General features: G+C 42.1%; 1 non-coding gene across 1 annotated transcript; it reads left to right on the top strand.

The window, feature by feature from the left end:
- Positions 1-10,943: 10,943 nt before the first annotated feature.
- LOC114498358 lies at positions 10,944-11,107 on the top strand. Its single transcript, XR_003684781.1, has one exon. It is a non-coding gene; the product is annotated as a U1 spliceosomal RNA (small nuclear RNA).
- Positions 11,108-14,500: the final 3,393 nt, after the last annotated feature.

Raw genomic sequence — 14,500 nt, 5'->3', positions numbered from 1 at the left:
AAATAATCACAAGGTTGCAGAAAGAAGCAGGAAAGAAATCTGAGAAGAGCAGAGGGCAAACAAGGAGTCCTTTTAAGACAACAGGACACTCTGTAGGGTCTGTGCTCAGCCTTGCAGGACAGATGCTCTCATGAGTGTTGCTTACTTTGAAGGGAATGTGGGGTGAAGAAAGAGGCACTAGGTCCCTGGAAGGACCATTTTTCACATTCACCATAGCTGCAGTGAATCCTGGCAGAGCAGCACTTAACCAGAGGATGGTGGGTTTCTCACTTGTCCCTTGGCCACCAAGCTCACCATCCCAACAGCCAGCAGTGTGGCCCACTCCATTATTCAAAAGAAACTGTTAATGCAGGGAGGTAACCCCATGTGTGAGAAGGCCTAGGAGAGTGAAGGCTCAATTTAACCCTTCCCTTCTGCCTTTCTCTTTCCTTCTCTCTGAAGGCCAGAAAGGTTACCTTGTCATGACTTTTATTTTTATTTTTTAAATGGCATCTGCCTTTTGGGTTGGAGGAGACTGCAGAACTCATGCCCAGCAGCAGCCTGGCCCCTAGGCCAGCTGATGCAATGGGAATAATTGGGCCAGAGGCTTGCAATCCCCAACCTCTGGGGGCTTTTTTGTGGGTTTTCTTGCTCTCTTCCAGCAAGACTGGTGTCTGTGGGATATACCAAGTCTTTACTGTGCATGCATCTGAAAGGAGTGGATGAAAGCTGCTTCTCCGAGCTGGCCTAATTGGAGAGAATTGTGGTTGTGAGGTAAGGGCTGGGCCTAATAAGCAAGAGGGGGAGGGGTACAGGCAGGAGGGGTGGACTAGAAGGACAGGGGCTCTTTTTGATGAAAATGTGTGCCTCCACATAGTCATTCCTCTTCAGCTGCTGCCTCGCAGATGGAACCTTTAATTGAATTTTCCTACAGGCCTGGGGGAGGGAGCTGTTTCAGGCCTGGAGAGCAATTGAAGTGAATCTGATGGCTTTGGTTTCTTTTCATTGGGAGCTGAAGGAGCAGGTGGAGTGGTTGTCAGTCTTGGCGTTTTCATCCTATTCCTGCCATCCTCTTACGCTTTTCAATTCCCCTGCATTTTTTTTCCTTTTTAAAAATCCCCACTCAGGACTATTTTGCTACATTCTGGCCTTAGTCATCAAGTCCAGCTTGGAAGAAGATGGACTAGAAAGGTAGGGGTTTGTTTAACTCCACTGGATTCAGCAACACTTGATGGAGCACCTGCTGTTTACCTAGGCCTGTGTTCTACTCTGAAGAAGACAGAAGTTCAGTGAGTGTCTTCTGAGAATTTGTACTCACTCAGGAAGAATGCTCTTCAAAATAAAAGCAAAAAGTAAAATGAAACAAAGTACAATTAAGCAAAACCAGCTGAAGAATAATTGAAACCAGCATGCAGTTCTCAATTCAATAGATGAGGGACTGGAAGGTTTGGGCAAGGCAATTGTAACAAGTTTGTGGAGTCGGAGACATTGTGAGCCATTTCATTTGGATAAGGGCCTATAGATTGGCTAGTGAAAATAAATGCACCTATTGAAGGCAGAGCACCTGCCTTCCAGGGAATACTCAGGAGGAGAGAAGAAAAATAAGGTCTAATTCCCTCCCCATTGTGAAAACAGCAAGGTGTTCCTGTGACCAGCATTCTGTTGAGAGGGCTATAGATCTCATAGATTCCCAGAAATGCCATGAAGAAGTCTGAATGTCCACCTGTCCACATTTTCAGTAACTTTCATAGAACCTTATGAGATGGGGAATTTGGTGGAGGAGAGGGTAAGAAAGTATCACAAAAACTACACATTAGTTATTTGTTAATCCATGTTTGATAAGTTTATCTACCCTGTTTCTGACTCTGTTAAAATCTGGAGATTCAAGCCAAATATCACATGGCCCTGAGGCTTAGAGGAGAAAAGAACTATGTAGGCACACTTAATTATGCTGAATAGATAGTATAGTTTACTCTTGAACAATGTGGAGTTACAGGCACCAACTCTTTGCAGAGTTGAAAATGCATGTATAAATTTTAACTCCCCCAAAACATAATTTTCACTCAGGACTCACTAGAGATTAGTTCCAGGACACCCCGTGAATACCAGGCTGTCCCCTGTATAAAGCAGTATGAATCAATGTACACGTCTGGTCCTCTACATACACACAATGGACTCCCAACCACAATTAAAAACAGTACAAGTATTTACTGAGAAACATCCACATATAAGTGAACCTGCATAATTCAAACCTGTGTTGTTCAAGGGTCAACTATATTTTATAGCAAAAAAACATATAAGTTGAAATCTGGGCAAAGAATACTTAAAGTATACAGTAGGTAACTCAGGAACATTAACTGCCTTTGTCTAATAGATATCCCCAGACACAACATTCTAAACAAAGCAGGAAGTCCATAAATTCTACATCTTGGCTCTTCATGGAAGCCACAAGAGGTATGGTGGTTCAACTCGGCAAAACAGTCATTCTCTGGTCCTCAGGTGATCATGAGGGATGCTGTTAGGAAAGATGCAGTGACCAACAAGAATGAGACTGGAGCTATGGTACAGAGGGAGAGAATTTAAATGGAAAGAGAAAGAAGGTGACTTTGAGTCACCCACTACAGATTGCAATGAAAATGAATACACAGAGAGAAAGGGAAGTGGCTAGTCTATGTGGACAGAGGGATCACATCCATGAGTATGGGGGACAGGAGAATATTTAGTGAGGTTAAGTACAACCATTAAGGCAGATCATCAGTTGCATGAGGAATTTATTCATACCTTAAGAAAATGTAAAACATAGGTAAATACTGCTCACCTGCCTGCACAACCACATAAAAATTGCAAATAAAATATAGAACAATCATCACTCACAACCATCAGAAATCAAGCTGCATGGAAGTCTGACAACTACAGGAGTAAACAAACCACACCCATCCAGACTAGTAGGAGGAGCAGAGACACAGAACAGGATGGTCACACATCCACACAGGGTAGATAAAAATTAGGGTTATGTTGAGAGCGAGGAGTCCCAGCCCTACACCAGACCACCAAGCTCTGGGTTCAGTGCCAGGAAGGCAAATCCCCACAACTTCTGGCTACAAAACCCAGCAGGGGTTGAGTTGGTGGAACAAAATGCTGAAGCCCTAAGCAGTTCCTCTTAAAGAACCTACATACATGGGCTTACTCAGATGCACTCCCTCTGAGCTCCAGCACTGTGGTAGCAGCTTGAAAGGCGCCAGCAGCATACAGTGAGAAACTGAAGTGTCTGGCATCAAGGTGAAAACTGTGGGACAGCCTTTTCCCAGGCAGAGATGCAACCAGAAGCCATTGTCACTTTTCTGAACCCTCCACAACAGAGTAACAGAGCTGGCAGTCAGGCGCCATATCTGAGACTCCATCACCTGGCTAACACTGTTTGCCCCACCCTGGAGATCCCTGGAGGCCCTGTGGCACCTAACATAGGGGCCCACTCTTGCTGCTTTTCCATATGAATGGCTGGTCTTGGCTCATGCTTCACAACTTCCTAAATCCTTTCAAACAAGCAACAGCCAGCTTCAGTGAGCTCCCAGCCCCCATACCTCTTGCTAAGTACCCCAGACCCAACACTAGCAGCAACCAGCCTAGATTCGCACCTTAGCTTTGCCTGGGAATCTCCAAACCCAGCACAAGTAGCAGCTATGTCAGATTGCCTTATAGCTTAGATAGGGTGGCCCAGGGCAGAACATGAGTTGGGGCTGACCGTGGCCTATGCCACCCAGGAAACCCCAGAGCCAGTGAAACCAGTTAATAGCTATAGACCATGTTGGAGCACCATTGTACTAGCCATGCACAGCTGATCCTCCACAGCCAATCTTTGTAGCTGACTGGCTTGGGTAAATCTCTCCCATTGCTCTGCTAACAGTAATCAAGGCTCAACTACAAGAGGGTGTACTCAGCCCACACAAAGGGCACACCTCACGTACCCAGCTTGGGTGATAGAAGAGGCTGTGCCACAGGAACCTATAGGACACCTACTGTATTAAGCCATGCTGCTAAAAATGGGAGTCATAGCAGCTCTACCAAATAACATAGAAACAAAGGAGGCTGCCAAAATGAAGAGACAAAGAAACATGGTCCAAATGAAAGAACAGATCAAAACTCCAGAAAAAGAATGAAAAGAAAATGGGGATAAGTTATCTACCAGATACAGAGTTCAAAACACTGGTTATAAGGATGCTCAAGGAACTTGGTGAGGACCTTAATCGCATAAGATTGATTCAGATAGAAAGAAAGGATACACTAATTAAAATAAAGAACAATTTACAGGGAAACAACAGTAGAGTGGATGAAGATGAGAATAAAATCAATGATTTGAAACGTAAAGAAGCAAAAAACCAATCAGAACAACAAGAATAAAAAAGAATCCAAAAAAATAAGGATAGCTTAAGTAGCCTCTGGGACAACATTTAAGTGATCCAAGAGGTCCCAGAAGGAGAGTAGAAAAAAAGCAAGAAATTTGAAATCTATTTTAAAAAAATGGAAGAAAATTTCCTTAATTTGGTGAAAGAAAAATACATTCAGGTGCAGGAAGCACTGAGTCCCAGACAAGATGGATGCAAGAGGCCCATGCCAAGACACATCATAATTAAAATGTTAATGGTTAAGGACAAAGAGAGAGTCTTAAAATCAGCAAGAGAAAAGCAATTAGTTATCTACAGGGAAATTCCCATAAGACTATCAGCTGATTTCTCAAAAGAAACTTTGCAGGCTAGAAGGGGTTGGCAGAAATATTCAAAGTCATGAAAAGCAGGGACCTACAGCCAAGATTGCTCTACCCACAAAGCTATCATTTAGAATCGAAGGGCAGATAAAGAGCTTCCCAAAGAAGAAAAAACTAAAAACTAAAGTAGTTCATCATCACCAAACCATTATATCAAATGTTAAAGGGACTCATTTAAGAAAAATAAGATCAAAATTATGAACAATAAAATGGCAATAAATACATATCTATCAACAATTGAATCTAAAAAACGAACTAAGGAAACAGAAAGAACAGAGACAGAACCATGGATCCAGAGAGCATTTTGATGGTTGGGAGATCAGAGGGTGGTATGGGGGAATGAGTGAAAAGGTGAGAGGATTAAGAAGTACAAATAGGTAGTTACAGAATAGCCATGGGGATGTAAAGTACAGTATAGGAAATGGAGTAGCCAAAGAACTTACACACATGACCCATGTACATGAACAATGGTGTGGGGACTGCCTGAAGGAGTGGGAGGTGCTGGGTTGAGGGGGACAAGTGGGGAAAAATTGGGATGACTGTAATAGCATTATCAATACAATAAAAGTGAAAGAAACAAAATGCAAAATAAAAACAAATATATTAACTTTTATCAAGTTTCCACTATAGCCAGTTATATTCATATTGATTATAAATCATCATCATCATCTACTTCTCATACTGTACCATGACCCATTTTATGATCCGCCTTAGAGGGAAGGAGATTGACATTCAAACAGTAAGTGATTCATCCAGGGTCACACAGCTAGTATGTGGGTGGAACTGAGAGTCGCACGCTATCTTATGCACAGTCACTGCCTCCCTGGCCAGGTGGCAGGAGAACACGGTCATGGCCTGCATTCTTCCATATAGTCCCTTAGGCCCTCTAGATATTTTTTAAATCTCCAAGACATGCCTCAACAAGGGCTGGCTCAACTTTACCTCTGAGAACTCCTAGGCAGCCCTGGAGAGGCTATCACAACTCATGGTACTACTCAAGGCACAAGCAGGTGCCTGGGTGTGCAGGGAGCAGCGAAAAGGTGGGTGAAGTCCTCCCAATAGCATACAGCTCACTATTATAACAAATAGGCCATACCTCAGGCAATTCTCCAAGGCCAGCCTGTCCTACTCTTTTCCTAATCATAGGACCATTTAAGCGTCTATTATGCCACCTGCTGTGTTTGGCACTACATTCATTATTTCAATTAATTCTCTCTTGAAAGTAAAAATCCATACTCTTGCTTTATACTTTAGGAAATGGTAGCTCTCAGAAGGGGTTGAGCTGTATTTCAAAAGCCAGTTGTGACCCCCCAAATTGTGTTCTTATCCTTTGGCAATGCTGCTTTTAAACCCCCAAACCCCATGCCTGCCCAAGCCTTGGGGCTCAGACTCAATAGACATTTTTTTTCCCAGAGGTCATTTCATGCCACCCACTGCTAGTCACATACCATGTCTTCTCTGAAAAGCAAGAAAAACCCTTCAATGAATGTATCAGTTTATGGGGAGTTTTATACACTAAGAGAGAACTAGTGCTAGCGGAGCAGCTAGGTGGCCAGATTCTGGTGCAAGCCGGCTCTAGTGACCTGTGCAGCCACTGAGAGAAGAGTGCATCCAGTTCCTCCTCACTCCCCGCTGTGAGGGCCCCAGGGGTCACCTACTGGGGATCTTGGACTCAGCATCACATGGTATCGCTTGATGCTAAATAAGCTCACATTTGTTGATGGTCACATGCCAGCCACTGTGCTAAAAACTTCACATACATGGTGAAGATGGGATTTCAAAGCAGAATTAACCTTAGCACTACTGACATTTTGTTCCAGATTGTTCTTTCTTGTGGCGCTGTCTGGGGCATTCTGACATGTGCAACAGCACCCACAAGATGCCAGTAGCACACCCACTCCCAGTTCTGACAATCAACACTGTTTCCAGATGTCCAGATTGCTGAATGTCTCCTGGGTGACCAAACTGCCCCCAGTTGAGGACCCCTGTTTTAAAGTAAAAACGGATGTACCTCTAAATTGATACAGTGGGACCACTGCCCTGTAGTTCCTGCTAGCACGGGGTCTGAGGACAGCCCTGTCTGCGTCTACTAAGGTCAGCTCAGCTCAGGCCATTCTGCACATCTGCCTGGAGCTCTGGGTAATGGGATCACACCTGCTGTTCAACTCTTCATGAAGTCAATGCACACCAATATGAGCCCACTAATGAGGAACCCAAAACAGAATGAATTGCCCCAAACCCCAGGACCTTGAGTTCCAGTGTTGTTCTGCTCAGGAGTAGCTGGTAGTGGGCATAAAACCTTGGAAGAATTATTTTCAAATCCTATCTGGCCCCTAATTAGTTGTGCAGTCTCACAAAGTGACTTTCCCTCTCCTGTCTATAAAGTCAGGATAACAGTAACCCCACTTCTATCACATGGGTTTTCAGGAAAATTAAACAGGATGTTAAATTAAAAGCTCCTACTCCTACACAGGCACATAGTAGGCTTAGTGAAGTTAGAATTCCCTTTGCCTTCACTCTTATCTCACCAAAACAAGGAAGAATTTGATTTGGAACAAAACCGGTGAGAGCTGTACAACAAATTCCATCCAACAGAGCCTGTGTTATAAATGGGCTACTCTGTTTCCTTCCAAGCATGACATTCAGGCTTGGCATAATCCAACTCCTTTGTGAATCTCCGGGTAATCTCCCTTTGACCATGTGCACAGACCTGTTGGATCAAGGCTGCGGCGTAGGCCCTTGTGAAAAAAGGTATGGGCCCCTCTGCAGGTGTCCGCTGTCCGATAAGCTTGTCAGCAGAGGCTTCTTTGCGCCTGGCTCATCTGTCAGATGTCCAGGTGTGCCTGGGCTCAGCTTACACTCTGAGTCAGGGTCATGGTTGCCAGGACAGAGGAGTTTTCCTTTAGGGATGGAAGCTTTTTCAACTTGAATAACAACCTGCTGCAGCCTGGAGCCCACAGAAGTCGATGAATAGGTTTCTCTTTGCCCTGCATCTGAAAACCAAACGCCAGCACTCCTGCATGGATTGTATTGCTACACATTATCCGGGGAAGCAGGTCAGGGAGGCTCTTCATACAGCTGCAGGCACAGGGTGAAAAGAAAGGGGAAGGCAGACCGTGGCTACCCAGTAAACTTGTGTCCTGTAAGGTATGGCTAATTAAACAAAGCCTTGGTTAGACCAGGACTGGAAATCCAGCCTTGGATGGTCTCTGCTCATCTAGTCTCCTTTCTCAGGCATTCATTTGTCTGCATTTCTCAGGCAAAGGGAAGGAGGGAGAGAGAGTAGAATTAATAAAAAACAGTGTTCAAATCTGAAAATATTTCTAGTGTTCACAATTTAAAAAAATCATTTTGATGGAAGAGGAAGGTAAAGCTTTTAGGCAAAATGGAATTTGGGGGTAATTCAGATTTCATTTATTCACTTCCTTGTTCTCTTTAAGTCAGCAGAATCCTCTAAGAGTGGCTACAAAATGTTCTGCACCTAGCGGCATGCTTCTGCCATGGCCTGGGAGGCATACACTGTTTGAACATTCTCCCCAGGAGCCACAGAGGAAGAACGTCGGTACCAGCCTGCTGTACCCAGCTGGGCTTGGGGGCCTTGCTATGTGAACCTTGTGAAAACTGCATGATTTGAACATAGACTCAGCTGAGCTAATGAGGACAAAACTTCAGATAACCATGACACAGAATAATGCCTCTCAGAAATGAAGTACTGTGTGGTACATCAAAATACAAAAATTGAAAATAAAAACTTTTGTCCACGCCCCCCTCAAAAATGCAGTTATCCAGAATCCAGCTGAATATCATCTAATAATTAAGAGCACAGCCTCTGGAGTCAGCCCTGTTTCAAATCCTGAGAGTTTGGTCAGGCTTCTTACTTATTCTGTGCCTCAGTGTCTACATCTGCCAAAATGATGCCTCTATCAGTTTCTTAAGGCTGCTGTAACAAGTTACCACAAATTTCGTGATTTAAAATTTGGTGACTTGAAACAACAGAAATTTATTGTCTCACAGTTCTGCAGGTTAGAAGTCCAAGATCAAGCTGTCAGCAGGGCCATCCCCACTCTGAAGGCTCTAGGGCGGGTGTGTCAAACTCATTTTCCCCGGGGGGCCACATGAGCCTCATGGTTGCCTTCAAAGGGCCGAATGTAATTTTAGGGCTGTATAAATGTAACTACCCCTTAACTAGGGGCAAGGAACTCAGTGTCACTGCAGGGTAGAAACAGGGTGCAGGGCCAAATAAAACAAGGTGGAGGGTCACATTCAGCCTTGTGTTTGCCACCTGTGCTCTTGGGGAAGATCCTTCCTGTCCTGTCCAGCTTCTGGTGTTCACCATCAGTCTTCCGTGTTTCTTGTCTTATAGACACATCACTCAATCCTCCCCTGTCCTCACATGATATTCTCTTTGTGTCTAAGTCTTAATCTCCTCTTCTTGTGAGGACACGAGTCACGTTGGATTAAGGGCCCACTCTGCTCCAGCCTGATCTCAAACTCACAGTTACCTGGGGTTAGGACTTCAATATATCTGTTTTGGAGAACAATTTAACCCACAACAATACCCCATGGGGTTGTTGTGAGGATCAAATAAGCTAATGGGAAAAGAAATTAGACCAGTGCCTGGCACGTGGTAACACAATATTACTGTTATTTCTAAATTCTTATAAGGGTGGGTATTATTGTCCTTTGAAAGAAGAAAAAGCCTGGACTGGAGGTTAGGAAATTATGAGTGGCAGACTCAGAGCTGGTGATTCCAGAACCCATGTACTTCTTTTTGTCCACTACTCCACACTCCTTCTAGAGTGACTTGGTTTTCTATCATAGTCTATTCCTATTTATTTTCCTTGCAAGACTAACTTTCCAACTCCTAGGTTCTTCTATGGTCCTCCTAGGTTCTTTGACCCCTTAAAATGTATTCAATACTTTGGAATCTAAAATTAAAACGCACTCAGCTAGAATAGTATTGATTCTAACATTTAACACATATGTCTTAAACCTTTAACTGTGCTAAGAACCACACTAGGTTTAAATACAAAGTACCATTCATAGGTTTAGGACAACAATGTATACTGGAATGTTCTTTTGCTTCAAAAGTTTGCAGGTGAGATATTTCCAGAACTAGCTATTCATAAACAGATTTACGACATGTCAGATAATGTTTAAGTGCTTTAACATATTAACACATTTAGTTGCTCTAACAACTCTGTAAAGGAGGTACTGGTTTATTTTTATTTCACAGGTTGGAATATGCAGGCACAGAGAGGCTAAGATCCCAAACCTGCAGTGTGCCAGAATGTTCTAGAATTGTGACCTGACCTGGGCAGTCTGCCTTTTGGCTCCAGAGTCTTCGCTTTTAAGTGCTGTGTCCCATGTGAAATAGATTTATTTAAACCTTCCTTCTGCAAGATTATTTTAAATATTTTAACATTGGAGACAATGCTACAGTAAACATTCTTAAGCTAAGTCTTTGTACATGTCCTGAATTATTTTTCTTGTAGGAGAATTGCTATGTGAAAGAGTAGGCATATTGTTAAGGCCTTGGTACATAGCATCAAATTGCAAGAATGAGGAAATGAGTTCTCAGGAAGTAAAAATGTAATTGGCAAAAGCACAAAATGGAAAGTATGGGGGTATATCTGGAAAATGGCAAACACTCCAATCTGAATGGAATGTAAAGTGAAGACGAGAGATTGAAGAGCTGCTTCTAAAGTGGTCTGGAGCCAGTCTGTGGAGAGCTTTGAATGCCGTGCTGTGGAATTCAGACTTTGTCAAGCAGCACTCAAAAACCAGCATATGTTTTCATGTTTTTGAAATGAGAAATGAAATGGTCAGATTCTTAAAAATAATTTTCTTAAAAATAATTTTAAGAAAAACTTTCTTTGTCTCCTGAAAGGAGAGTCGTTCATCACAATTGTTTACATGAAGCCCTGGCTGAGTAGCTTTGTTGATTAGAGCATTGTCATGATACGCAGAGGTTGCAGGTTCAATCCTCAGTCAGGGCACACACAAGAACCAACCAATGAATGCATAAATAAGTGGAGCAAAAAAGCAATCTCTCTCTCTCTCTAAATCAATACATTTTTTAAAAAATTAAAAATTTTCATGCAGATGGATTGGGAGGAGGGGACTAGTATATATTTCACATATTTTTAACATGGTGCATTTTTAAAATCATCTACTTACATACATTAAAAATATAGGAAATTTACTTACCTAGTGGGAGAGATACCATGATCACAAACGTGGTTTTCCCAGGGTGAGGCTTATCCACTGCACTATGGATGTGCTGACCCCTGTGATTTCCACAAATGTGGGAGACTCGACTGCATAATTTGTAGTAGTGGGGGACTGCGTTCACACTCTCTCCTAGGAAAGGAAAGGAAATAAAACAAATAATAATATAATATATTAATAATATATATCTGTATATCATATATTTGTATTATGTATTGTTATATATTATATAAAATATAGTATATTCAATATATAATTACATATTATGATATAATAATATCCTATAAGGAATAATACAAATGGTAATTGTTCTTCTGACTCTGGTTTATCATTGCCTTACACTTTTTAAAAACTTTTACTATGTATATAAGTATAAATGAGCAAAATATAATGATATGTTCCTTATTTTAAAATTTCATATAAATACAATCATACTACATGTATTTTATTGCACTTAGGTTTTACATTTACCATGAGAATTTTTTATATTTGCTCTTATTAACACATGTGATTCTAGATCATCTTTTTTTTATATAATTATGATATAGCATTCCCTTGCAGGAATATACCATGATATACCAGGAATATTTTTCTCTCATTTCTAAAGATTTTATTTATTTATTTTTAGAGAAAGAGGAAGGGAGGGAGAAAGAGAGGAAGAGAAACATCAATGTGTGGTTGCCTCTCACGTGACCCTTTTTGGGGACCTGGCCTGAAACCCAGCATGTGCCCTGACTGGGAATTGAACTGGCAACCCTTTGGTTCGCAGCCCATGCTCAATCCACTGAGCTACACAAGCCAGGGCTGATATTTTTCTCTTCTTGATGGACATTTAGGTTGTTTTGAAAAAAAATTGTATTTACAAATAATGTTCTCCTGACATTCTTCATGTCTTCTTTTGTACCTGCCAGGTGGCCAGGCTTCCTCAAGCAGGGTTCCTCTCCTGAACCATGCAACAGGGAGGAAAATTGGAATAACTCTTTTCTTAAGTTCCCACTGAAGGTGTATAACTAGCACCATTCAAAATAGATGCATAAATGAAAAGTTAATTCATTTCATACAATGATGCCTCTGGACATTAGGGCTTAATTTTCTTCACAAATGGTTGAGGAAGGCTACTGAGATATATACCTTAGGAGCAAAATTGCTGCTGGGTTTGTACAATTTCAATTTTCCCTGCTGGTGCCAAAAGCACTCTTCCAAGTAGTTGTGCCAGCTTATACTCACACCAACATGTAAGGTGTCCCTTGCTCCATGGCATGGCCTGCAAGTGCGACGGTCAGATTTTGTAGATGCTGGTTACTCTGAAGGGAGTAAAATAGCATCTTGGAGTTTTAAACTTGCATTTCCACAATTACTTGTAAGGAGAGCTTTCTTTTTGTATATGGACTATATAAATTTCCCTCTTTGTGAATTTCCTGTTCAAGTGTTGGTTCATCTATTTCTCAGTTGAATTATTTGCCTTTTTTTCTGTCAATTTGTAAACCTTCTTTACATATTATGATAGTAATCCTTTACTAGTGATATGCATCATGTCAAGTATTAATCAAAGTAATCCTTTATGGTGAATTTTAGGAGGTTTTTAATCCTGTAGTAAGGCTAATGCCTGGCAAAAAGAGGATTCACAGATGGACAGCCAACATGAAGGTTACAATTTATTCAGTCAGTATAGACAAATACCGCATACGGATTAGACTCTATGTAGGGATATAGAAATAAACAAGACAGGCTCTCTGCCCTTAAGAGGTTTGCCATCTAGAGGAAGAAACAGACAAATAACCATTGTAATTCTAACACAACCATCACACCATCATGGTTAGCAAAACATATTACATGTCTTACCACAGTGATGCCCCTTTAGGGTGAAAAGGATATAGCGTTTCTGCTGGTCATTGTCACATGCTTGAATGAAGAAGAGCAATGAGAAACACTTCTCTCCTGGGTTTCAGGTCACACCTCTTCGCAGGGCACAGGGTGCCCAGTTCAGGGGTGTGGCCATACCTGGCATCCTCTAGTGCTGACACACCTGCCTGGATTGAAGGCCTTCCTAAAATTACATTCTTTTAAGTATATGTGTTTTCTATTCCCTCACACCTCTGTAAACAAGGCTTTTTGTTCCTATCAAGCTGTTCCCTGCAACCATGTAGAAAGACTGTCACAACAGTACTTGTCAGAAACTGCAGCAGGGCAAGCCACGACAGCTGGTGGCATGAGGAACCCATGCATCTGCTTTCCTCTCTCTGCCAGGCCTCCCTGAATAACATGAAGTATTACATGAGGTGTACACATTCTCTTGTGTATATGAGAATGATGCTATTGATCTGCCAACATTGGGCCCTGAGCTCTGTGTTGTTTTTAAATAGCTGGGGGTTGCCTTCACACTGGCCCACTCATGCACTGTCACCTAATTCTCCCTGGGATCCAGGCAGCACATTTGCACTTGGTTATAAGTGCAAAGAGTCCTGGAGTCCTTATGGGAGAACGGGGACTCTGGCAGTGGACCTGTCACATACTAGCCTGGTGGCCATGGGGAAGTCCTTAGGCCTTTCTGAATCTCTTCCCTAACATATAAAATAAGAAAATAATTCCTGTCTTGTTTCCCTCAGTACAGATATATACAATTACTTTTGATATTGATTTGTGAACTGTACAGTAGAAGCAAATATGAGGGATTAAAATGATTTGCAGTACAGAGCAGTGCTGCGCTTGACCGTGCAGGACACAGCTCGGAGGGGCCCATTAACTGCATCTTGTGGTTTTGGAACCAGTGCATTTGCAGCCCAACACAAATGGGCACACACCCTTTTCCTTGGACTGCTGATATACTCAGTGTCACTGGGGCAATCTAAGGAATACAACTGAGCATGCTTCTCAAATACACAGAATCATGGCCTGTGAGATCCACAGGGGCCTTCCTGTCATCAGTAGAATGACTGGGATGGGTCAAGTCAGTGGCCTCCAAACTTTCTGTCCACATGCTTCTACCAGTAAAGCATTTTCAACCTACCCTTTCAGTATATGAATATTTATTCACTTATAAACAATAGATGTATGCTACGGTGCTAATATATAATGTGCCTTGGAAAAACACATTTGTAATTAGAAATTTTTCAAGTTCAAAGAAAGTTCTATGATGTCCCTCCTGGACCACACAGTGGGTCATTTTGCCGACCCCATGGGAACATGTGCCCACAACTTTGGACTCCACTGGGCAAATGAGGAAACTGAGGTCCACAGACATGAAGTGATTGGCTCAAAGACATGCAGCTAGTTGGTGAGGGAGCTGACACGCTGGCCTGAAACTGCTGCTTCCTGACAATGTGTGTGATCCTGGAGTTTACCTTGTATTGCAAATTACCTCCGTGGAGTAATCATACTTACCATATTTCATTCTTAGTTTATTCCTGCTGCATTAAGAGCATTTTTTTCTTCAAGCTCTTTTTTTTAAAAAATTGTAATTTCTGAGAACAGACCTGAAAGAGAGGGTATAGATTTCCTTCACATAACAATGTGAGAAATAAAAGAGCG

Source organism: Phyllostomus discolor, chromosome 5 (genome assembly GCF_004126475.2).
Source record: "Phyllostomus discolor isolate MPI-MPIP mPhyDis1 chromosome 5, mPhyDis1.pri.v3, whole genome shotgun sequence".
Lineage (NCBI taxonomy): Eukaryota > Metazoa > Chordata > Mammalia > Chiroptera > Phyllostomidae > Phyllostomus > Phyllostomus discolor.
Note: the sequence above shows the minus strand (reverse complement) of the source record. Positions and strands in the feature narration are given on the sequence as shown.